The sequence below is a fragment of the Trichomycterus rosablanca genome, chromosome 6, assembly GCF_030014385.1.
Source record: "Trichomycterus rosablanca isolate fTriRos1 chromosome 6, fTriRos1.hap1, whole genome shotgun sequence".
NCBI lineage: Eukaryota > Metazoa > Chordata > Actinopteri > Siluriformes > Trichomycteridae > Trichomycterus > Trichomycterus rosablanca.
This window is the reverse complement of record NC_085993.1, coordinates 3,059,063-3,086,363: the sequence shown is the minus strand read 5'-3', so window position 1 is coordinate 3,086,363 and position 27,301 is coordinate 3,059,063. Positions and strand designations below refer to the sequence as shown.

Below are 27,301 nucleotides of genomic sequence, written 5' to 3'. Positions count from 1 at the left end.
TCTGACTTTCTCAACATCAGTCCTGCACCAAGCACAACTAATCCAATTGTACCCCTTTCCCACCGACGCAGACCCGGCTCCGTTCCAGTTCGCTGACTTGATTTTGAACCGGTTCTGCGTGTTTCCACTAAAAAAATAAAAAAAGAGGTTCCAGACAGCAAACTAGAGTTTTAATCTGGCACCACAGAATACTAGAGGTTTGGATGCTTTCACATGAGAAGCTGCTAAACCGCGTCTGTGCTGCACTTTCATCTTTTAAAGTTCACCTGATTAAATTTTGAACCAGTTTGCCGCTGATATTCTCAAAGAGATGAACTGTGTGATGTGACGTGGTAAGAGCGACCCGGACAGTATAAACGTTTAATGTGAAAAATAAAGCGTAATGTGGCTTTGTAGGCTGGTGTGGACAGAATTACCTCGAGATCAACACCAGCAAGACAAAAGAACTGGTGGTGGACTTTCGAAGGACTAAACCACATCCACTGAAACCGGTGAGCATCCAGGGATGGAATATTGAGATTGTTCACTCCTATAGGTACCTGGGTGTTCACATTAACAATAAACTGGACTGGTCGGATAATACACAGGTCTTGTACAAGAGAGGAGGCTATTTGTTGAGGAGGCTCCGATCTTTTGGAATACATGGGGCCCTTCTCAACTCCTTTTATGTTTCGGTGGTGGCATTAGCCATTTTCTATGGTGTTATCTGCTGGGGCAGCAGCATGACAACAGCAGACAGGAAGAAACTGGACAAATTGATCAGAAAGGCGAGTTCTGACCTGGGCTGCACCCTGGACCCAGTGGAGGCAGTGGGGGAGAGAAGGATGATGACCAAGCCGTCATCCTTAATGGAGAACACCGATCACCCACTGCATGAGACTGTGGCAGCACTGGGCAGCTCCTTTAGCGACAGGCTTCTTCACCCGCGTTGCTCAAAGAAAAGATACCGCAGCTCCTTCCTACCTTCTGCTGTCAGGCTATACAACCAGCACCGCCCCAAACGCAGATAATCATCTCCATCACAATAATTCACATGTTTTTCAATATTCTCTGAAGTGCAATAACTTTTTAAATATGTGCAATACATTTTAATAACTGTGCAATATTTGGTTAACTTTCTTTAGAAATACTGTTTATATTTTTTGTAATTTTTTACATATTCTTACTTTCTACTTTTTAATATATGTGTACATATGTGTAAACACACTTTTTTATTTTTATATTCTTAAAAAGCTGCTGTAACACTGCAAATTTGCCCCCGTGGGATAATAAAAGGCCATCTTATCTTATCTTATTATCTTATCTTGTTTTACTAAAACAATGACCGATGAATTTGGGAAGTACAGAGCGCTTATAACCAGTAATAACGGAGAGAAATTGAGTGTTACCGTGTCGTACTTTTAGTACATTCAGCCACGTTCCACTTTTTTAAAGTGAAGCTTTTTCCGACTCTCCAGAGAAGCGGATTCAGAACCTGGAGCTGCAGAACCAGCACACGTGAAGTAAATCCAGTTAAACACAGATACATGTGGAGCTTTTAGACTGGATCTGATGGTTATTTCACACAGATGGATGTTCGTGTTGTGGTACTTTAGTGATGTTTGCAAAACGCTTCTCACGTCAATTAACTAAAGAAAACAACAACTGAGACAAACACGTCACGTCTTCTTATCACCGACAGCTGATCGATGCTTTTCGCATGAAAGCGAACATCTGTAACAACAGCACAAATCCCCACAGATAATCTACACGCTCCGCCATCACGTTACTACTCTTTACTTTCGCTGTGTGACACCCACCGTTGATGACGCAGACTTGGTTTGCAAAAACTGGTGGACACGAGGGTCAGTTCTCTACAAAGATACCTGAATAGAACCGGTTCAGGAACCAGGGTTCTTTTGGTGGAAAAGCACTATTCATGAATCAGGTGTGATTGGAGTAGAAAATGCTTCATTAAACACCAAACAGATGTGTACGTGTATTGGACATAAAGCTGTTACAAACCATTTGTATATATTAATCTAAATAATAATAAAAATAAAAAATATAGAAATAAATATAATCTTTACCTTCCTGTTAGAATCCTGGCAGCCACTTCAGTCGAGCTGGTGTCTCCAGCAGGTCGTTTCTAATGAAGAATGAGCAGAAGATCCTTCTTACCAAGTGACTTAGTGAGTCTAGAGTTTGGTCCTTAAATAGAGCTGAGGACAAAGACCCAAGATGATTTAAAAACTCTCCATTGGTCAGTCATCAGCCAACTATTAACACCTTCTTGAATCTTAAGTATTAAAGATAAAGTACAAGCTCATTATCTATGGAACATATGCAAAGGAACTAGATGGAGCCACAAAGCATGATGGGTGAAGTCAAACTACACCTATTTATCTTAGCAAAGAAGCAAGCAGCGACTCAAACCAGCCAAACAATTCTACTCTCCTCAGGGTTGCCAGGTCCAGCACAAACATCCAGCTCTAAGTCTGTCTAAAACCCGTTTGTTCATAAGTACGTCCGCGCAAATCCTCATATAAAATTTGTTTTGTACGGTTTGTAATGAAAGCTTTGAAACAGCCGCGACTTTTTAAAGTAGCCCAAATGTTCACCTAAATCAGAATTTACAAACAAGCCAGATTTAGAGGAAAATCGCGGTAGACGGTTGCCAGGTCTACAAAAATAAACCTGAATGGAGCTGAGTCACAACACGATAACATGTACTAATAAAAAAAAAGCTGACAACACAAATACATTAAGGAGAACACAAACGACGCGAATGTATTAAAGTAGAACGCAAAAACATTAGAAGGAACAGAAAAACACTAATCACAACGGAAATGCTCCCGGCCACTAGGGGAGCGCTCTGTAAGCAAGCAAGAAGCACACACTGAAGCCGTGAAGCGTAGTGCAGAGAGTGTGGCATCGGTTAAACGTTCAGTGATTTAATTCGAAATAAAAGTGAGCTTATTTTAGTGTAGGCTGTTTGACTGTATAGCTAGTTTTGTGTTGTTGTTTTTTTTTTGTTTAAACATCAGCTACTCGAGTCCTACTCGGTCTGTTTACCACACCGCGACCACCTCAGGGTTGCCAAGTATAGCACAAATATCCAGTTTTGAGTCTGTCTAAAACCCGCCTTCACAAGCTCTTGTTCTTATGCACGTCAGCTCTAATCCTCGCTTTTAAAATCCCTATTTTCATTTCGTACGGTTTGTAACTAAAGCTTTTTAGCCGGAGTAAAAAAATTAACGATAAAAAAATACACAATTATTAGCAGATGTGCACAGTTATTAGACATAAAGCTGTTTTCCCTCAGGCAGTCAGGTCTGTGAATTTGTTTCTACTGTAAATGGCTAACAATAAGAAAAACCTTTTAAAAGAACTTTACCTTTTGTTAAAATCCTGTTAAAACTGCAGATATTCAGACCAAACAATGACCACACCACGATCACAGCGACTGAAACCAACGCTAAACAATTCCGCTCTTCTCAGGGTTGCCAGGTCCAGCACAAACATCCAACACTAAGGCTCAAACCAGCAGGGATAGTTCACATGCATGTAAACTCAAATGCTCATTGAATCCCAATTTTTATTTTGCACCGATTGTAATGAAAGCTTTTAGGCAGATGCGGCAATTTTTGAAGGTGAAATTAGCCCAAATTTGAATTTTCACCTGTGACTGAATTTTAAACAAGCCCAATTTGGCGGAAAAAGTTGCCAGGTCTATAAAAAATACACTCTTTCAGAACCTGAAACTAGACCAAAATGTAATATGATAGATAGCAAATGAACTACAAGAGTACTATTAATAAATCTTCTAACTAATAAAGGACTAAATTTAACTTGTACTTACTCTTTTCTGTTCTTTCATATCCTATACAAACAATTCTGACCATAATGACTTTTTAAAACTTCTTTACTGCACCATCCTGCACTTTTAATTCCATTCCGTTTGTTTATATAATTTCATTCCATTTGTTTACTTACATCCATCCCCATTATTAATAACTGCTCTGTGGTTATGCAATATATGTAAAACTCGGGTTACCTCCAATCTTGGTTATGTTTGTGCTTTTTTCCCCCAAATTTATATTGTTGAATTTCTAGTGTGTATTTGAGGGACTAATTTCCTTCGGGATCAATAAAGTATCTATCTATCTATCTATCTATCTATCTATCTATCTATCTATCTATCTATCTATCTATCTATCTATCTATCTAATCTTCTTTACAAACTCTTTGTTTTATTGCCTTTCTGTGTGGCTTCCTTTTGATTTGACTTTTGATTAGGAACTATTTACAGTCTGTAAGACTTTTTCTCTTAACATTTGTTCTCTCTTCTTCATCTTCCTCTGCGAGTGCTGAATAGATATTTTTCATTCTGTACTGTCTGTAACAGTGGCAGCTGCTGGTCTTTCAAAGAGGGGAAGCTCATTGTCGGCTTACATCATAAAATTTGTCAATTTATTTATACATAAATTCTGCCCTCCGTTCCTGTTCAAGAAAATGGCCTGTGATCCTATCGGACTTGACCAGTGTCCTGAAACAAATACTATGAGTGTGTTTTATTTACACAATGAACAATGGAAATGGTCAAGTAATTTCACCAAGCAAATACCAAGAAATGGGTTACAGTTTGTCTTTCGACTTCACTCGCAAAATCCGCGATGGGACTGAAGCTCCCAGTGATTAAGTGACGTGTAGATCTCAAAATAGCTGTCAATCAAAACGGGATTCAGCCTTTCGACTGATCCTCCAATCATCTTGCAGAAGCTCAGCGTCCAGACCCGCCCACAGCTCCATTCACCCCCAGAGACGCTCAGCGTCCGGGGGCGGGACAAAATCGTGGCATTTATCCAATGACCGGCGAGTTTCGAAGCAATGAAAAAACCTTTCCATGCAGTCCCGTTGAAGTGAATAGACACTCAGCTTCTGCGGGCAAATGCATTGACACTACGGGAATGTATGTTTGTTTGTTTATTAGGATTTTAACGTCATGTTTTACACTTTGGTTACATTCATGACAGGAACGGTAGTTATTCATTACACAAGGTTCATCAGTTCACAAGTTTATATCAAGCGCAGTCTTGGACAATTTAGTATCTTCAATTCACCTCACTTGCATGTCTTTGGACTGTGGGAGGAAACCGGAGCACCCGGAGTAAACCCACGCAGACACGGGGAGAACATGCAAACTCCACACAGAAAGGACCCAGACTGCCCCACCTGGGGTTCGAACCCAGGACCTTCTTGCTGTGAGGCCACAGTGCTACCCACCGAGCCACCGTGCCGCCCTCGCGAATGTATGAGAAGTTCGAGTCGGTCGATTTGTGATAAGTAGCTGATTCTGAACGAACTCGACTTCGAGATGAACGTGTTCTAACGCATTTGTAGTCAATGAAATGTTACACAACTGTACATATTTGACCATTAAATTTTTGACATTTTAGGGGAAGCTGAGCTTCTCTTGCAGTCTTAGAGAAATCGCCACTGGTCTGTAATAAAAGCTTTTCGACAGCTGCGGTAAATTGTAGGAGTAGTCCCAAAAATCGCACGCTGAGACCTGAATAGACTAAGAGAACAAACACCCATGAGTGAAAGGTGTTGCACTGGACAGTCAACAGTCATCTATTTACACAATCTCATATAAATTCTGGTGAAGGACGATGACAATCAGCTTGCTAAGCCGTCTTCTCTTCTGGAGTGTAAACCAGAGTGAAGGAATGCTTTATTCCATATCTGAATAAATGAAAATGCTATCAAATTTCAGTGAGAAACAAAGTCTTGACCAATAAAGATGCAGTGCCAAGACCTGAAAGAAGCAAATAATTACAGATAACTGTCTAAACTTGAAGCAGTTATGCAAAAAAAAAAAAAAAAAAAGACCAGGCTCAAATTCTTCACATGGATGTAAAAGTTGTGTTTATTCAATTAGGTTAAACTTGAAAAACTATAAAACAGATTCAGATCTGAGACTGGTACATGACATTGCATATGATGATTAATGATTATATTCATAACAATGTGTATTAATAATTAAAGAAGAACAGTTCTAGTCTATATTAGTAGCAAAAAGAAAACAGTAGGTAAAAATGACTATTACTAGTGTCTTTTAAGAAGTTACTTCCAGTAAAACTTTTTTCCACGCTCTAAGCAGCAATATGGGGCGTCCTCTTGTAGTTCTTTTCACACAGCTGAGTGAATGTGCTGATGTACGTTAGGTACAGTTTATTCACTCTTCACACAATACAGCTTTTCTCTCCTGTGTGAATGCGCTGGTGTTTTTGAAGATGACACCGTCGAGCAAAACTCTTCCCACAGTCTGAGCAGTGATACGGCCTCTCTCCTGTGTGAATGCGCTGGTGTTGTTGGAGAACACTCTGTTGAGTAAAACTCTTCCCACACTCTAAGCAGTAAAACGGCGTCTCCCCTGTGTGAACACGCTGGTGTATTTTAAAAGCACTTCTGTGAGCAAAAATCTTTCCACACTCTGAGCAGTAATATGGCTTCTCTCCTGTGTGAATGCGCTGGTGTTGTTGGAGGATACTCTGTTGAGTAAAACTCTTCCCACACTCTAAGCAGTGATATGGCTTCTCTCCTGTGTGAATGCGCCGATGTTGTTGGAGGATACTCTGTCGAGCAAAACTCTTTCCACAGTCTGAGCAGTTATATAGCTTCTCACCTGTGTGAATGCGCTGGTGTTGTTGGAGGATACTCTGTCGAGCAAAACTCTTTCCACAGTCTGAGCAGTGATATGGCTTCTCTCCTGTGTGAATACGCTGGTGTACTTTAAAGACACAGCTGTGAGCAAAGCTCTCTCCACACTCTGAGCAGTGATACGGTTTCTCTCCTGTGTGAATACGCTGGTGTACTTTAAGGGCACTACTGTAAGCAAAACTCTTCCCACATTCTGAGCAGTGATACGGCTTCTTCCCTGTGTGAATGCGCTGGTGTCGTTTGAGATGACTCTGCTTAGTAAAATTCTTTCCACACTCTGAGCAGTGATGAGATTTATTCATGTTTATGCTTTGATACGACTGTAGAAACTGTTTCCTTAAAAAACAACAGATAAACAAAATAAAAGAGTAATAAAAAATAAATGAATTTGTATTACTATTAGCATTATTACTACATTAATACTACAATAATATTAAACTCAAAACCTAATAGTAAACCATTGAATTCACTTCACTTTTAAGTCAGAAGCTGAATTTAAATATCAGGATAAAATATTTATGAAATCTGCAGATTGACAGATCTGACTTTCTCAACATCAGTCCTGCACCAAGCACAACTAATCCAATTCATGAAAGGACTAATAATTAGCTCACAAGTGTAAATCTTTGGTGTGCTGGGAGTAAAAAACAATTTTAAAACAAACTATTAAATAACATAATAAAATAAAAAGAACAAATGCAACATAAATGCGAAATTTTAAAAAATCTTTACCTTCCTGTTAGAATCCTGGCAGCCACTTCAGTCGAGCTGGTGTCTCCAGCAGGTCGTTTCTAATGAAGAATGAGCAGAAGATCCTTCTTACCAAGTGACTTAGTGAGTCTAGAGTTTGGTCCTTAAATAGAGCTGAGGACAAAGACCCAAGATGATTGAAAAACTCTCCATTGGTCAGTCATCAGCCAACTATTAACACCTTCTTGTGTGAATCTTAAGTATTAAAGATAAAGTACAAGCTCATTATCTATGGAACATATGCAAATGAACTAGATGGAGCCACAAAGCATGATGGGTGAAGTCAAACTACACCTATTTATCTTAGCAGAGAAGTTATCTACATTTAATCATAAACACAAACAAGGAATTAAAAGCTTCTGCTGTAAAGTTAAATGACATGAACTGTATAAAGCTTTTAACATCAGCATCTACATCATCTAAAATGCTGTATGTTTATTTTTGGAAGTGATTTTAATGGAATAATTCAAGTTTCCATCTAAAAACAACACAGATGTGAATTTGTTTCTACTGTATATGAGTAGCAATAAGAAAACTGTAAGAGGAAACACTTCTATTTTGATCTGTATTTATGCTGTAGAAATATTTAGTGTGTGTGTGTGTGTGTGTGTGTGTGTGTGTGTGTGTGTGTGAACTGTTTGAATGACTGAAGCACTTTCTACATTCTGAGCAGTGATACGAGCTCACTGAGGAAACATAAAGATGAATAAAGGAAGGAAACTAAACATGAAACCTTTTAAAGAGCTTTAGCTTCTGTTAAAATGACTAAAAGTAAACGGACTGTACTTGTACTCGGTGTGTTTACCTCACCACAATCACCTCACTCCTCCAGCAGCGATTTCTTCTTATTTTTATTGCGGATGGGAATGAACTGTTTGGTGCATTACCGCTACCATCTGGACTGGAGTTTGGAACCAGTAGTTTGTGGAGCTTTATTCTATTTTCTTATATTCTGTTCACTAATCCTGTTTCCTTCAAAAAAGAAAAAAAAACTTAAAATTTCCCCTGACCCTTTTTGTTGGATGTCCTAAACATTCAGCCTAAGCTTATTTTCTTCTAGTTGTTGAATTAATCTGTGTCTGTAGTGAGGATATCTAGGACAGAATTACATGTTCTACTGTCTCTGGACTATTGCAGTAATCACATTTACCATTCTCATGTTTCTTAATTAATACTAGTGTGCTATTTAGCCCTGTGTGTCCAAATCTCATCCTTGATAACACTTCTTCCTCTTGCTTTCCTCTGCTTGTGTTTCTGCACATTCCCACTTTTCTTTGAATATTATAGAACTGTCTACCTGTCTGTGTTGTGTCCCATAACTCCCATAAATTGCCATTTGTCTTTGATTTTAGCTTTAACAATACTTTTAAATTCTGTTTTACTATATGTAATCTTAATTTCTATTCTATCCTTCCCTGCTGCTTGTTTTGCATATTTGTCTGCACATTCATTCCCTGCTACTCCTACATGAGCCAGAACCCATACAAATAAAATTCTTGTCCCTGATTTTATTATGCCAGTTACCAACTGTTTAATTTCTTATACAATATCTTGTCTTGAGTCAGTCTGAGGTGATTCAAGACTTAACAGAGCTGAACTGGAATCTGATGCCACTACCACCTCTTTTGGCCTATTATACTCTACCCATGTCACTGCTAGTTGAAATGCCACCAACTCTGTCATATATACAGCCAACTCATTATTTATTCTTGTAGTACAGAATATTTTATGAATATAATATTATATTCCCACTTTTTTGTCTGTTTTTTTTTTTGATGCATCTGTATATATAATAGTATGGTGTCTATATATTTTACATCTATATAATTCATCACCCAGTACACCCAGTCTATTTCATGTTCTTTTCATGGTCTTCTTTCATGGTCTTTTGTCCAACAGGCACCAGTCAATCTTCTTGTCAGCACAAACATCCGGCTCTAAGTCTGTCTAAAACCCGCCTTTCACATGCTAAAACTAGCAGAACGTGTTCATAAGCACATAAGCTGAAATACTTTTTAAAAACGCGATGAAAAGTTTTCAACAGTCGCAACAAATTTGTAAAGTAGCCAAATTTTCACCTATAACTTGTAAACAAGCCAAATTTAGCGGAAAATCGCGAGAGTTGAAGGTCCAGAACAATTAAGCTGGGAGAGATGAAACTAGCCCAAGATCCAAGGTGTCACACAGGTTGGCAAAATGACAAATGAATTACCGGTTTTAATTGTTTTTTATTCAAATGTATACTTTTTGTGATGCATTTTGTTTACATTGGTATTATAGTTAGTAATATTTTATCATTAAACTATTAGTCATTTTATTTATTTTTCATAATTATTTCAGATTCCCAAAGGGAACATTTAACAGTAAGACTATTAATACTAAAATGTCTAAATTTCACTTGTACTCTTTTCTGTTATTTCCTCTCCTGTGCTTTCTTCTCCTCTTCAATCCTCTATATTAACAATTTAGTCTTTTTATTTTGTTATGATTTCTGAATAGAATTGCAGGTTACATGAAGAACTATTTTGAACTATTACTCAGTCATTTCCATCCACTTTCTATTGTCACACACCTGAACTACCACAGTAGTGTTTATTTATTTGTAAATGTAATTTAAAAACATGTCAGTGCAATCTGTATTAAGCTTTATATGAACTGAGGCTTATGCACTAGAAGATTGGATAATTAAAAGTTATTATGCAGAAAAGAAAGAATTTAGCCACCACTAATTTGGTTCAAAAATAAACTCAAGGAAAAAGACCCATGATAAATGACCAATGCACCACTGTTCTGTCAACAGTCATTCACACCTTCTCATGTAAATTCTGGTTGAGGACGATGCACTATTTGCTGGATGGAAAATCTTGAGAAACACTCAAATTCATCCTCCCTTCTGAAGACCTATAAGTGTTAAAGTAAGTTTCTAAGCTGCTTCAGAACTTTATGATTTAATGAGCAAAACAAAAACATGCCTTGTTACACGTCTGAAAGAATGAAAATAAAATGTCATCAAAGTCTTGACCTAAAACCAATAAAGATGCAGTGCCAAGACCTGAAAGGATATTAAGGATTATTTTCGACAGCTGCAGTAAATTTTAAGAGTAGTCCCAAAATCGCACTGAATAAAGACCTGAATAAACTAAAAGAACAAACACCCATGAGTGAAAGGTGTTGCACTGGACAGTCAACAGCCACCTATTTACACAATCTCATATAAATTCTGGTGAAGGACGATGACAATCAGCTTGCTAAGCCGTCTTCTCTTCTGGAGTGTAAACCAGAGTGAAGGAATGCTTTATTGCATATCTGAATAAATGAAAATGCTATCAAATTTCAGTGAGAAACCAAGTCTTGACCAATAAAGATGCAGTGCCAAGACCTGAAAGAAGCAAATAATTTCAGATAACTAAGCAGTCTTAACCTGAAGCAGTTATGCAAAAAAAAACCAGACCAGGCTAAAATTCTTCACATGGATGTAAAAGTTGTTCTGTGTTTATTCAGTTAGGTTAAACTTGAAAAAATATAAAAACAAATTCAAATCATACATTGTATATGATGATTGATGATCATATTTATAACATGTATTATGTTACGTATATGTATTAATAATAAAAAAAAAACAGTTATTTCTAGTTTATAAAAGTAGTAAAAAAAAAACAGTAAGAGGAAATAATTACTAATACTAGTGTCTTGTAAAAAGGCTCCTTTTAGTAAAACTTTTTTTCACAATCTAGACAGCAATATGGGGCGTCCTCTTGTAGTTCTTTTCACACAGTGAGCAGTGATACGGCCTCTCTCCTGCATGAACTCACTGGTGTTTTTGAGCAGTGATGTCTTTTCTATCCTGTGTGAATGTACTGATGTAAATTAAGGATAATTTATTCACACAATACAGCTTTTCTCCTGTGTGAATGCGCTGGTGTTGTTAAAGAAAATAATGCACAAACAATACTTGTCACACTTTTAACAGTGATGTTGGTTTTCTATGTGAATTCGCTGATGTTGCTTGAATTTCTTTACATAAGCAAAACTCTTCCCACAGTCTTAGCAGTGATACGGCTTTTCTCCTGTGTGAATGCGCTGGTGTTGTGTAAGATTACTCTTCTTAGTTAAACTCTTTCCACACTCTATGCAGTGAAACGGCTTCTCTCCTGTGTGAATGCGCTGGTGTTGTCGGAGATGATTCTGCTGAGTAAAATTCTTTCCACACTCTGAGCAGTGATGAGATTTATTCATGTTTATGCTTTGATACGACTGTAGAAACTGAAACACAAAGACAAAGAAAAAAGTAAATACATTTGTGTTACTATTAGCATTATTACAGGAATACTATCATAATATTCAACTCAACACCTAATAGGAAAACATTCAATTCACTTCACGTTTAAGTCCGAAGCTGAATTTAAAAAACATCAGGATAAAATATTTATAAAATCTGCAGATATAAATAACTAAATTACTAAAATAACTTTATATAAAGATATAATTAAATCTGACTTTCTCAACATCAGTTTTACTTTAGGCACCTGATCCAATTCATCATAAAAGAACTAATAATTAGCTCACAAGTGTAAATCTTTGGTGTGCTGGGAGTAAAAAACACTTTATAAAACACCACAATTATGAGCATAAAGCTTTTTCTAACATTGAATATATTGTTTGAATATATTTGTTTAATAATATTACAACAAATGCAACATAAATGTAAAAGAAACAAATTATTAAAAAAATCTTTACCTTCCTGTTAGAATCCTGGCAGCCACTTCAGTCGAGCTGGTGTCTCCAGCAGGTCGTTTCTAATGAAGAATGAGCAGAAGATCCTTCTTACCAAGTGACTTAGTGAGTCTAGAGTTTGGTCCTTAAATAGAGCTGAGGACAAAGACCCAAGATGATTTAAAAACTCTCCATTGTTCAGTCATCAGCCAACTATTAACACCTTCTTGTGTGAATCTTAAGTATTAAAGATAAAGTACAAGCTCATTATCTATGGAACATATGCAAATGAACTAGACGGAGCCACAAAGCATGATGGGTGAAGTCAAACTACACCTATTTATCTTAGCAGAGAAGTTATCTACATTTAATCATAAACACAAACAAGGAATTAAAAGCTTCTGCTGTAAAGTTAAATGACATGAACTGTATAAAGCTTTTAACATCAGCATCTACATCATCTAAAATGCTGTATGTTTATTTTTGGAAGTGATTTTAATGGAATAATTAAAGTTTCCATCTAAAAACAACACAGATGTGAATTTGTTTCTACTGTATATGAGTAGCAATAAGAAAACTGTAAGAGGAAACACTTCTATTTTTATCTGTATTTATGCTGTAGAAATATTTAATGTGTGTGTGTGTGTGTGTGTGTGTGTTTGTGTGTGTGTGTGTGTGTGTGTGTGAGTGTGTGTGTGTGTGTGAGTGTGTGTGTGTGAACTGTTTGAATGACTGAAGCACTTTCTACATTCTGAGCAGTGATACGAGCTCACTGAGGAAACATAAAGATGAATAAAGGGAGGAAACTAAACATGAAACCTTTTAAAGAGCTTTAGCTTCTGTTAAAATGACTAAAAGTAAACTGACTGTACTTGTACTCGGTGTGTTTACCTCACCACAATCACCTCACTCCTCCAGCAGCGACTCAAACCAGCCAAACAATTCAACTCTCCTCAGGGTTGCCAGGTCCGTCACAAATATCCAGCTCTCTTTTGGTCTACATGTGATAAAAAATATCTCCATTTTTGTTTTGTATCGGGTGTAATAAAAGCTTTTAGGCAGAAGCGGCAGTTTTTGGTATTAAGTAATTTAAAAAATCGCGATTTTTTAATTTTCACATACTTCATTTGAGAGGAAAGCCAATTTCTTGATCTTTCAAGAAAAGGAAAGAATTTACATTTTTCTTTTCAAATCTTTCCTTTTATTGTTTTATTTTGTAATTTATCATTTCTATATATTTTGTTTACAATGATATTATTGTTAGTATGTATGTATATTGTTAGTATATACATGGTAGTAGGGTGGGAAAAGGGTTTCACGTGTGTGCATCATCAGCTGAGGTTGCTGCAGATCCTATGATGCCATGCCACGACCAAAGCAGTTTTAGGGGATAAAAAGTGTTTGGTGGGTAAAGATCGGTAAATAGTTATACTCCAAATGCTGAAGCACATAGCACATTTTGTGTTCATTTTTATGTTGAATTACCATTGTTGTTAAGTGTCTCTCATGTTAGGTGGTGTGTCTCTGTTCTGAGCTTGTTCAGCAGTAGTGGTCTGCTTACATCAGATTGGTCTTGCTCTTTTAATCCATTCAAAGGTCATTTTTATTATTAGTTTTTATTATCAATATTTTATGTCATTTTTAAACATGTCAGTTCATTTGTATCAAGCTTTTTATGAACTGGAATGATTGTATATTTAAAAAGTAAATATTTTGTAAGATTACTTCAAGTTTGATCCTTAGATAAACCCAAAGAACAAAGACCCATGATGATTAAACTGTGTTGCACTGGATAGCCGATGGTCAATTCACACCTTCTCATGTAAATTCTGGTTGAGGACGATGCACTATTTGCTAAGTGGAAAATAATCAGAAAGACCAAAATTCTCTTCTCTGTAGACCTACAAGTGTTAAAGTAAGTTTCTAAGCTGCTTTGTAAACTTCATGATTTAATAAGCAAACCAAAAACATGCCTTGTTACACGTCTGAATAAATGAAAATAAAATGTCATTAAATATTGAAGTGAAATAGTCAAATTCAAATGCAGTGCTAAGACCTGAAAGAGGAAAGTCATTTCTGAAAACTTCAAATAAGACCAGGATCAAATTCCTCCACTTGGAAGTAAAAGTTGTTCTGTGTTTATTAGGTTAAACTTAAATAACAAATAAAAACAGATTCAGATCTGAGGTTGGTACATTACACAACATTACAGTTGATGATTAATGATCATATTCATACCATGATGTACATTAATAATTAAAGTAAGACAGATCTAGTCTATATTAATAGCAAAAAGAAAACTGTAAGAAAAAAATACTAATAGTTTTTTTGTATATGCAGAGTATAATTTTATTGGTTTTAATGTGTTGGTGTTTTTTCTTTCTCCTGTGTGACCGTACTGGTGTCTATTAAGAATGCTCCATCCAATAACTTAATCCACACTCTAAGCAGTGATATGAGTTGTCCTCTGATGTGAACAACAGTTAAATGTAAAATGAACAAATTATTTAAAAATTAATTATTTACCTGGTGACCACTTCAGTCACGCTGTCTGAAGTGGTAAAATAGTTTATATTTTATTTGCATAGATATTTGATGGAAGCTTGGTCATAAACAATTTTAAAAAATATTTCCTAGACAGACTCCTGCCACAAAGTGCAATATATTTTATACTACATATTAACATCAGTAAATAAAATATCCAGGATGGAATAATTACATTTTAAATCAGGACATGAGCTAAATAGCATCACTGAATAAACAAAATATATCAAGAGTCATAATGATAATAAAGGTTTTAATTATTTAAAATAGCAGATGATCACAAAAATACACATAAAATTACTTCATGTCTCAGTTACCGTACCAGTGTCGACCTCACAACCACAGTTTAGTTTGTTTAGTCTGTAATCAATGTAAAGAAAAAAGGTTAATGAGTAGATTCTGGATTTAGTCACTTAACACACCTGAGAACACATATCACAATATGGTGTGGTGAACTTTAAGGATATTTCTCTCACTAAAATTGTTTTCACACAGTGAGCAGTGATATGGCCTCTCTCCGGCATGACCACAATGAGCAGCCATACAGCTTTTCTCATGTGTGAATGCGCTGGTGTTGCTGGAGGGTACTATAGCGAGCAAAATTCTTTCCACACTCTGAGCAGTAATACGGCTTCTGTCCTGTGTGAATGCGCTTGTGTTTTCGGAGGGTACCCTGATGAGCAAAATTCTTTCCACACTCTGAGCAGTGATATGGCTTCTCTCCTGTGTGAATGCGCTGGTGTGTTTGGAGATGACTCAGTCGAGCAAAACTGTTTCCACACTCTGAGCAGTAATATGGCTTTTCTCCGGTGTGAACACGCTGATGTAACATAAGAGCACTACTTTGAGTAAAACTCTTCCCACACTCTGAGCAGTGATACGGCCTCTCTCCTGTGTGAATGCGCTGGTGGTGTTGAAGTGCACTCTAATGAGCAAAACTCTTTCCACACTCTGAGCAGTGATGAGATTTATTCATGTTTATGCTTTGATACGACTGTAGAAACTGAAACACAAAGACAAAGAAAAAAGTAAATACATTTGTGTTACTATTAGCATTATTACAGGAATACTATCATAATATTCAACTCAACACCTAATAGGAAAACATTCAATTCACTTCACATTTAAGTCAGAAGCTGAATTTAAAAAACATCAGGATAAAATATTTATAAAATCTGCAGATATAAATAACTAAATTACTAAAATAACTTTATATAAAGATATAATTAAATCTGACTTTCTCAACATCAGTCTTACTTTAGGCACCTGATCCAATTCATCATAATAGAACTAATAATTAGCTCACAAGTGTAAATCTTTGGTGTGCTGGGAGTAAAAACACTTTAAAAAATCGCGATTTTTTAATTTTCACATACTTCATTTGAGAGGAAAGCCAATTTCTTGATCTTTCAAGAAAAGGAAAGAATTTAAATTTTTCTTTTCAAATCTTTCCTTTTATTGTTTTATTTTGTAATTTATAATTTCTATATATTTTGTTTACAATGATATTATTGTTAGTATGTATGTATATTGTTAGTATATACATGGTAGTAGGGTGGGAAAGAGGTTCCACGTGAGCATCATCAGCTGAGGTTGCTGCAGATCCTATGATGCCATGCCACGACCAAAGCAGTTTTAGGGGATAAAAAGTGTTTGGTGGGTAAAGATCGGTAAATAGTTATACTCCAAATGCTGAAGCACATAGCACATTTTGTGTTCATTTTTATGTTGAATTACCATTGTTGTTAAGTGTCTCTCATGTTAGGTGTTGTGTCTCTGTTCTGAGCTTGTTCAGCAGTAGTGGTCTGCTTACATCAGACTGGTCTTGCTCTTTTAATCCATTCAAAGGTCATTTTTATTATTAGTTTTTATTATCAATATTTTATGTCATTTTTAAACATGTCAGTTTATTTGTATCAAGCTTTTTATGAACTGGAATGATTGTATATTTAAAAAGTAAATATTTTGTAAGATTACTTCAAGTTTGATCCTTAGATAAACCCAAAGAACAAAGACCCATGATGATTAAACTGTGTTGCACTGGATAGCCGATGGTCAATTCACACCTTCTCATGTAAATTCTGGTTGAGGACGATGCACTATTTGCTAAGTGGAAAATAATCAGAAAGACCAAAATTCTCTTCTCTGTAGACCTACAAGTGTTAAAGTAAGTTTCTAAGCTGCTTTGTAAACTTCATGATTTAATAAGCAAACCAAAAAAATGCCTTGTTACACATCTGAATAAATGAAAATAAAATGTCATTAAATATTGAAGTGAAATAGTCAAATTCAAATGCAGTGCTAAGACCTGAAAGAGGAAAGTCATTTCTGAAAACTTCAAATAAGACCAGGATAAAATTCCTCCACTTGGAAGTAAAAGTTGTTCTGTGTTTATTAGGTTAAACTTAAATAACAAATAAAAACAGATTCAGATCTGAGGTTGGTACATTACACAACATTACAGTTGATGATTAATGATTATATTCATACCATGATGTACATTAATAATTAAAGTAAGACAGATCTAGTCTATATTAATAGCAAAAAGAAAACTGTAAGAAAAAAATACTAATAGTTTTTTTGTATATGCAGAGTATAATTTTATTGGTTTTAATGTGTTGGTGTTTTTTCTTTCTCCTGTGTGACCGTACTGGTGTCTATTAAGAATGCTCCATCCAATAACTTAATCCACACTCTAAGCAGTGATATGAGTTGTCCTCTGATGTGAACAACAGTTAAATGTAAAATGAACAAATTATTTAAAAATTAATTATTTACCTGGTGACCACTTCAGTCACGCTGTCTGAAGTGGTAAAATAGTTTATATTTTATTTGCATAGATATTTGATGGAAGCTTGGTCATAAACTATTTTAAAAAATCTTTCCTAGACAGACTCCTGCCACAAAGTGCAATATATTTTATACTACATATTAACATCAGTAAATAAAATATCCAGGATGGAATAATTACATTTTAAATCAGGACATGAGCTAAATAGCATCACTGAATAAACAAAATATATCAAGAGTCATAATGATAATAAAGGTTTTAATTATTTAAAATAGCAGATGATCACAAAAATACACATAAAATCACTTCTTCAGTCTCAGTTACCGTACCAGTGTCGACCTCACAACCACAGTTTAGTTTGTTTAGGCAAGGCAAGTTTATTTGTATAGCACCTTTCATACACAGTGGCAATTCAAAGTGCTTTACATAAGGAAAAATTAAAAATTAAAAGCATTAAAACATTCCTGAGATCTAGAACCTCAGAAAGACTTCTTGCAAACATTTAGTTACAATTAAAAACATGAAATTCAAACAAGAGAGATAAAAATTAAGAACTTGAAAAATTAAAAGAAAATATTGTAAAATATACCCTACAATTTGGTAAATACGAAATTAAAACAAGAGAAATAAGCAAATAAAACATAAAAACTAAAAGAAAATATAGTAAAATATACCTTACAGTTTAGAGAATATGGAATTAAAACAAGACTAAAAGAAATATGGTAAAATGAGGGTAATAGTAAAAATATCGAGCTCAATCATAGGCACAAGAAAAAAGAAAAGTTTTTAACCTGGATTTAAAGATTTCTATGTTTGAGGAACATCTAATATCTCCTGGCAGTCTGTTCCAGTTATATCTGTAATCAATGTAAAGAAAAAAGGTTAATGAGTAGATTCTGAATTTAGAGTCACTTAACACACCTGAGAACACATATCACAATATGGTGTGGTGAACTTTAAGGATATTTCTCTTACTAAAATTGTTTTCACACAGTGAGCAGTGATATGGCCTCTCTCCGGCATGACCACAATGAGCAGCCATACAGCTTTTCTCATGTGTGAATGCGCTGGTGTTTCTGGAGGGTACTATAGCGAGCAAAATTCTTTCCACACTCTGAGCAGTAATACGGCTTCTGTCCTGTGTGAATGCGCTGGTGTTTTTGGAGGGTACCATGATGAGCAAAACTCTTTCCACACTCTGAGCAGTGATATGGCTTCTCTCCTGTGTGAATGCGCTGGTGTGTTTGCAGTTGGCTCAGTCGAGCAAAACTGTTTCCACACTCTGAGCAGTAATATGGCTTTTCTCCAGTGTGAACACGCTGATGTAACATAAGAGCACTACTTTGTGTAAAACTCTTCCCACATTCTGAGCAGTGATACGGCCTCTCTCCTGTGTGAATGCGTTGGTGTTTTTGAAGTGCACTCTGATAAGTAAAACTTATTCCACACTCTGAGCAGTGATACGGCCTTTCTCCTGTGTGAATGAGCTGGTGTTTTTGAATTGTACTTTGACAAGAAAAACTCTTCCCACACTCTGAGCAGTGATATGGCTTCTTCCCTGTGTGAATACGCTGGTGTACTTTAAGGGTACTCTGATGAGCAAAACTCTTTCCACACTCTGAGCAGTGATATGGCTTCTCTCCTGTGTGAATGCGCTGGTGTATTTTAAGGGCACTACTGTCAGCAAAACTCTTTCCACACTCTGAGCAGTGATATGGCTTCTCTCCTGTGTGAATGCGCTGGTGTTGTCGGAGATGATTCTGCTGAGTAAAACTCTTTCCACACTCTGAGCAGTGATGAGATTTCTTCATGTTTATGCTTTGATACGACTGTAGAAACTGAAACACAAAGACAAAGAAAAAAGTAAATACATTTGTGTTACTATTAGCATTATTACAGGAATACTATCATAATATTCAACTCAACACCTAATAGGAAAACATTCAATTCACTTCACGTTTAAGTCAGAAGCTGAATTTAAAAAACATCAGGATAAAATATTTATAAAATCTGCAGATATAAATAACTAAATTACTAAAATAACTTTATATAAAGATATAATTAAATCTGACTTTCTCAACCTCAGTCTTACTTTAGGCACCTGATCCAATTCATCATAATAGAACTAATAATTAGCTCACAAGTGTAAATCTTTGGTGTGCTGGGAGTAAAAAACACTTTATAAAACACCACAATTATGAGCATAAAGCTTTTTCTAACATTGAATATATTTGTTTAATAATATTAACAACAAATGCAACATAAATGTAAAAGAAACTAATTATTTTAAAAATCTTTACCTTCCTGTTAGAATCCTGGCAGCCACTTCAGTCGAGCTGGTGTCTCCAGCAGGTCGTTTCTAATGAAGAATGAGCAGAAGATCCTTCTTACCAAGTGACTTAGTGAGTCTAGAGTTTGGTCCTTAAATAGAGCTGAGGACAAAGACCCAAGATGATTGAAAAACTCTCCATTGGTCAGTCATCAGCCAACTATTAACACCTTCTTGTGTGAATCTTAAGTATTAAAGATAAAGTACAAGCTCATTATCTATGGAACATATGCAAATGAACTAGATGGAGCCACAAAGCATGATGGGTGAAGTCAAACTACACCTATTTATCTTAGCAGAGAAGTTATCTACATTTAATCATAAACACAAACAAGGAATTAAAAGCTTCTGCTGTAAAGTTAAATGACATGAACTGTATAAAGCTTTTAACATCAGCATCTACATCATCTAAAATGCTGTATGTTTATTTTTGGAAGTGATTTTAATGGAATAATTCAAGTTTCCATCTAAAAACAACACAGATGTGAATTTGTTTCTACTGTATATGAGTAGCAATAAGAAAACTGTAAGAGGAAACACTTCTAATTTTATCTGTATTTATGCTGTAGAAATATTTAATGTGTGTGAGTGTGTGTGTGTGTGTGTGTGTGTGTGTGTGTGTGTGTGTGTGAACTGTTTGAATGACTGAAGCACTTTCTACATTCTGAGCAGTGATACGAGCTCACTGAGGAAACATAAAGATGAATAAAGGAAGGAAACTAAACATGAAACCTTTTAAAGAGCTTTACCTTCTGTTAAAATGACTAAAAGTAAACTGACTGTACTTGTACTCGGTGTGTTTACCTCACCACAATCACCTCACTCCTCCAGCAGCGACTCAAACCAGCCGAACAATTCAACTCTCCTCAGGGTTGCCAAGTCCGGCACAAACATTCAGCTCTCTTTTGGTCTACAGGTGTTCAAAAATATCCCCATTTTTGTTTTGTATCGGGTGTAATAAAAGCTTTTAGGCAGAAGCGGCAGTTTTTGGTATTAAGTAATTAAAAAATTCACATACTTCATTTGAGAGGAAAGCCAATTTCTTGATCTTTCAAGAAAAGGAAAGAATTTACATTTTTCTTTTCCAATCTTTCCTTTTATTGTTTTATTTTGTAATTCATCATTTCTATATATTTTGTTTACAATGATATTATTGTTAGTATGTATGTATATTGTTAGTATATACATGGTAGTAGTGTGGGGAAAGAGGTTCCACGTGTGTGCATCATCAGCTGAGGTTGCTGCAGATCCTATGATGCCATGCCACGACCAAAGCAGTTTTAGGGGATAAAAAGTGTTTGGTGGGTAAAGATCAGTAAATAGTTATACTCCAAATGCTGAAGCACATAGCACATTTTGTGTTCATTTTTATGTTGAATTACCATTGTTGTTAAGTGTGTCATGTTAGGTGGTGTGTCTCTGTTCTGAGCTTGTTCAGCAGTAGTGGTCTGCTTACATCAGACTGGTCTTGCTCTTTTAATCCATTCAAAGGTCATTTTTATTATTAGTTTTTATTATCAATATTTTATGTCATTTTTAAACATGTCAGTTCATTTGTATCAAGCTTTTTATGAACTGGAATGATTGTATATTTAAAAAGTAAATATTTTGTAAGATTACTTCAAGTTTGATCCTTAGATAAACCCAAAGAACAAAGACCCATGATGATTAAACTGTGTTGCACTGGATAGCCGATGGTCAATTCACACCTTCTCATGTAAATTCTGGTTGAGGACGATGCACTATTTGCTAAGTGGAAAATAATCAGAAAGACCAAAATTCTCTTCACTGTAGACCTACAAGTGTTAAAGTAAGTTTCTAAGCTGCTTTGTAAACTTCATGATTTAATAAGCAAACCAAAAACATGCCTTGTTACACGTCTGAATAAATGAAAATAAAATGTCATTAAATATTGAAGTGAAATAGTCAAATTCAAATGCAGTGCTAAGACCTGAAAGAGGAAAGTCATTTCTGAAAACTTCAAATAAGACCAGGATCAAATTCCTCCACTTGGAAGTAAAAGTTGTTCTGTGTTTATTAGGTTAAACTTAAATAAAAAATAAAAACAGATTCAGATCTGAGGTTGGTACATTACACAACATTACAGTTGATGATTAATGATCATATTCATACCATGATGTACATTAATAATTAAAGTAAGACAGTTCTAGTCTATATTAATAGCAAAAAGAAAACTGTAAGAAAAAAATACTAATAGTTTTTTTTTGTATATGCAGGGTATAATTTTATTGGTTTTAATGTGTTGGTGTTTTTTCTTTCTCCTGTGTGACCGTACTGGTGTCTATTAAGAATGCTCCATCCAGTAACTTAATCCACACTCTAAGCAGTGATATGGCTTCTCTCCTGTGTGAATGCGCTGGTGTGTTTGGAGACTACTCAGTCGAGCAAAATTGTTTCCACACTCTGAGCAGTAATACGGCTTTTCTCCGGTGTGAACACGCTGATGTAACATAAGAGCACTACTTTGTGTAAAACTCTTCCCACACTCTGAGCAGTGATACGGCCTTTCTCCTGTGTGAATGAGCTGATGTTTTTGAAGTGTACTCTGACAAGAAAAACTCTTCCCTCACTCTGAGCAGTGATATGGCTTCTTCCCTGTGTGAATACGCTGGTGTACTTTAAGGGTACTCTGATGAGCAAAACACTTTCCACACTCTGAGCAGTGATACGGCTTCTCTCCTGTGTGAATGCGCTGGTGTTGTCGGAGATGATTCTGCTGAGTAAAACTCTTTCCACACTCTGAGCAGTGATGAGATTTATTCATGTTTATGCTTTGATACGACTGTAGAAACTGAAACACAAAGACAAAGAAAAAAGTAAATACATTTGTGTTACTATTAGCATTATTACAGGAATACTATCATAATATTCAACTCAACACCTAATAGGAAAACATTCAATTCACTTCACGTTTAAGTCAGAAGCTGAATTTAAAAAACATCAGGATAAAATATTTATAAAATCTGCAGATATAAATAACTAAATTACTAAAATAACTTTATATAAAGATATAATTAAATCTGACTTTCTCAACATCAGTCTTACTTTAGGCACCTGATCCAATTCATCATAATAGAACTAATAATTAGCTCACAAGTGTAAATCTTTGGTGTGCTGGGAGTAAAAACACTTTAAAAAATCACGATTTTTAAATTTTCACATACTTCATTTGAGAGGAAAGCCAATTTCTTGATCTTTCAAGAAAAGGAAAGAATTTAAATCTTTCTTTTCAAATCTTTCCTTTTATTGTTTTATTTTGTAATTTATCATTTCTATATATTTTGTTTACAATGATATTATTGTTAGTATGTATGTATATTGTTAGTATATACATGGTAGTAGGGTGGGAAAAGGGTTTCACGTGTGTGCATCATCAGCTGAGGTTGCTGCAGATCCTATGATGCCATGCCACGACCAAAGCAGTTTTAGGGGATAAAAAGTGTTTGGTGGGTAAAGATCAGTAAATAGTTATACTCCAAATGCTGAAGCGCATAGCACATTTTGTGTTCATTTTTATGTTGAATTACCATTGTTGTTAAGTGTGTCATGTTAGGTGGTGTGTCTCTGTTCTGAGCTTGTTCAGCAGTAGTGGTCTGCTTACATCAGACTGGTCTTGCTCTTTTAATCCATTCAAAGGTCATTTTTATTATTAGTTTTTATTATCAATATTTTTATGTCATTTTTAAACATCAGTTCATTTGTATCAAGCTTTTTATGAACTGGAATGATTGTATATTTAAAAAGTAAATATTTTGTAAGATTACTTCAAGTTTGATCCTTAGATAAACCCAAAGAACAAAGACCCATGATGATTAAACTGTGTTGCACTGGATAGCCGATGGTCAATTCACACCTCATGTAAATTCTGGTTGAGGACGATGCACTATTTAAATAGTGAAAATAATCAGAAAGACCAAAATTATCTTCTCTGTAGACCTACAAGTGTTAAAGTAAGTTTCTAAGCTGCTTTGTAAACTTCATGATTTAATAAGCAAACCAAAAAAATGCCTTGTTACACATCTGAATAAATGAAAATAAAATGTCATTAAATATTGAAGTGAAATAGTCAAATTCAAATGCAGTGCTAAGACCTGAAAGAGGAAAGTCATTTCTGAAAACTTCAAATAAGACCAGGATCAAATTCCTCCACTTGGAAGTAAAAGTTGTTCAGTGTTTATTAGGTTAAACTTAAATAACAAATAAAAACAGATTCAGATCTGAGGTTGGTACATTACACAACATTACAGTTGATGATTAATGATCATATTCATACCATGATGTACATTAATAATTAAAGTAAGACAGTTCTAGTCTATATTAATAGCAAAAAGAAAACTGTAAGAAAAAAATACTAATAGTTTTTTTGTATATGCAGGGTATAATTTTATTGGTTTTAATGTGTTGGTGTTTTTTCTTTCTCCTGTGTGACCGTACTGGTGTCTATTAAGAATGCTCCATCCAATAACTTAATCCACACTCTAAGCAGTGATATGAGTTGTCCTCTGATGTGAACAACAGTTAAATGTAAAATGAACAAATTATTTAAAAATTAATTATTTACCTGGTGACCACTTCAGTCACGCTGTCTGAAGTGGTAAAATAGTTTATATTTTATTTGCATAGATATTTGATGGAAGCTAGGTCATGTACTTCTAAAAAAAAAATCTTTCCTAGACAGACTCCTGCCACAAAGTGCAATATATTTTATACTACATATTAACATCAGTAAATAAAATATCCAGGATGGAATAATTACATTTTAAATCAGGACATGAGCTAAAATAGCATCACTGAATAAACAAAATATATCAAGTCATAATGATAATAAAGGTTTTTATTATTGAAATAGCAGATGATCACAAAAATACACATAAAATTACTTCATCATGTCTCAGTTACCGTACCAGTGTCGACCTCACAACCACAGTTTAGTTTGTTTAGTCTGTAATCAATGTAAAGAAAAAAGGTTAATGAGTAGATTCTGGATTTAGAGTCACTTAACACACCTGAGGACAAACATCGCAGTATGGTGTGGTGAACTTTAAGGATATTTCTCTTACTAAAAATGTTTTCACACAGTGAGCAGTGATATGGCCTCTCTCCGGCATGAGCAGCCATACAGCTTTTCTCCCGTGTGAATGCGCTGGTGTTGTTTGAAAAAATAATGCACAATAAAATACTTTCCACACTTTTAACAGTGATGTAATTTCTCTCCTGTGTGAATTTGCTGATGTCGTTTGAGAACATTTTTAAAAGTAAAACTCTTTCCACATGCAGTAATACAGCTTCTCTCATGTGTGAATGCACTGGTGTTGCTGGAGGGTACTATGTCGAGCAAAATTCTTTCCAAACTGAGCAGTGATACGGCTTCTGTCCTGTGTGAATGCACTGGTGTTTTTGGAGGGTACCCTGATGAGCAAAACTCTTTCCACACTCTAAGCAGTGATATGGCTTCTCTCCTGTGTGAATGCGCTGATGTGTTTGGAGATGACTCAGTCGAGCAAAACTGTTTCCACACTCTGAGCAGTAATATGGCTTCTCTCCTGTGTGAACACGCTGGTGTAGTTTAAAAGTACTACTTTGAGTAAAACTCTTCCCACACTCTGAGCAGTGATACGGCCTCTCTCCTGTGTGAATGCGCTGGTGTTTTTGAAGTGTACTCTGATAAGAAAAACTCTTTCCACACTCTGAGCAGTGATACGGCCTTTCTCCTGTGTGAATGAGCTGGTGTTTTTGAATTGTACTCTGACAAGAAAAACTCTTCCCACACTCTGAGCAGTGATATGGCTTCTTCCCTGTGTGAATACGTTGGTGTACTTTAAGGGTACTCTGATGAGCAAAACACTTTCCACACTCTGAGCAGTGATACGGCTTCTCTCCTGTGTGAATGCGCTGGTGTTGTCGGAGATGACTCTGCTGAGTAAAACTCTTTCCACACTCTGAGCAGTGATGAGATTTCTTCATGTTTATGCTTTGATACGACTGTAGAAACTGAAACACAAAGACAAAGAAAAAAGTAAATACATTTGTGTTACTATTAGCATTATTACAGGAATACTATCATAATATTCAACTCAACACCTAATAGGAAAACATTCAATTCACTTCACGTTTAAGTCAGAAGCTGAATTTAAAAAACATCAGGATAAAATATTTATAAAATCTGCAGATATAAATAACTAAATTACTAAAATAACTTTATATAAAGATATAATTAAATCTGACTTTCTCAACATCAGTCTTACTTTAGGCACCTGATCCAATTCATCATAAAAGAACTAATAATTAGCTCACAAGTGTAAATCTTTGGTGTGCTGGGAGTAAAAAACACTTTATAAAACACCACAATTATGAGCATAAAGCTTTTTCTAACATTGAATATATAGTTTAAATATATTTGTTTAATAATATTAACAACAAATGCAACATAAATGTAAAAGAAACTAATTATTAAAAAATCTTTACCTTCCTGTTAGAATCCTGGCAGCCACTTCAGTCGAGCTGGTGTCTCCAGCAGGTCGTTTCTAATGAAGAATGAGCAGAAGATCCTTCTTACCAAGTGACTTAGTGAGTCTAGAGTTTGGTCCTTAAATAGAGCTGAGGACAAAGACCCAAGATGATTGAAAAACTCTCCATTGTTCAGTCATCAGCCAACTATTAACACCTTCTTGTGTGAATCTTAAGCATTAAAGATAAAGTACAAGCTCATTATCTATGGAACATATGCAAATGAACTAGATGGAGCCACAAAGCATGATGGGTGAAGTCAAACTACACCTATTTATCTTAGCAGAGAAGTTATCTACATTTAATCATAAACACAAACAAGGAATTAAAAGCTTCTGCTGTAAAGTTAAATGACATGAACTGTATAAAGCTTTTAACATCAGCATCTACATCATCTAAAATGCTGTATGTTTATTTTTGGAAGTGATTTTAATGGAATAATTAAAGTTTCCATCTAAAAACAACACAGATGTGAATTTGTTTCTACTGTATATGAGTAGCAATAAGAAAACTGTAAGAGGAAACACTTCTATTTTTATCTGTATTTATGCTGTAGAAATATTTAATGTGTGTGTGTGTGTGTGAACTGTTTGAATGACTGAAGCACTTTCTACATTCTGAGCAGTGATACGAGCTCACTGAGGAAACATAAAGATGAATAAAGGAAGCAAAGTATGAAACCTTTTAAAATAACTTTAGCGTGTCCAGGGTTTTTTTTTTTATCATGGGTGGCTTTTCTAACTGTAAAATACGAGCACATTTACATGTAGGACTAAACCAGTTCACGTTTTGATCTAAAAACATTTTATTACCAATCGCTGTGAATTTGTTTCTACTGTAAATCACTAACAATAAGAAAAACCTTTAAAAGAACTTCACCTTTTGTTAAAATCCTGTTAAAACTGCAGATATTCAGATCAAACAATGACCACACCACGATC

At 35.3% G+C, this 27,301-nt stretch overlaps 1 protein-coding gene and 1 pseudogene across 1 annotated transcript in view; both read right to left on the bottom strand.

Moving 5' to 3' along the window:
- The window catches only part of LOC134316703 (zinc finger protein ZFP2-like), a 445,247-nt gene extending 441,820 nt beyond the window's left edge, over positions 1-3,427 (bottom strand). The window contains exons 1-2 of the mRNA XM_062997131.1: positions 3,377-3,427; positions 2,070-2,201 (exon numbers count right to left, since the gene is read on the bottom strand). The gene's annotated coding sequence lies outside the window, so the exon portion shown is untranslated. The remainder of the gene's footprint in view (positions 1-2,069; positions 2,202-3,376) is intronic.
- A 2,539-nt stretch (positions 3,428-5,966) lies between these two features.
- Positions 5,967-27,301, bottom strand: part of LOC134316702 (zinc finger protein 850-like) — a 34,491-nt pseudogene continuing 13,156 nt past the window's right edge.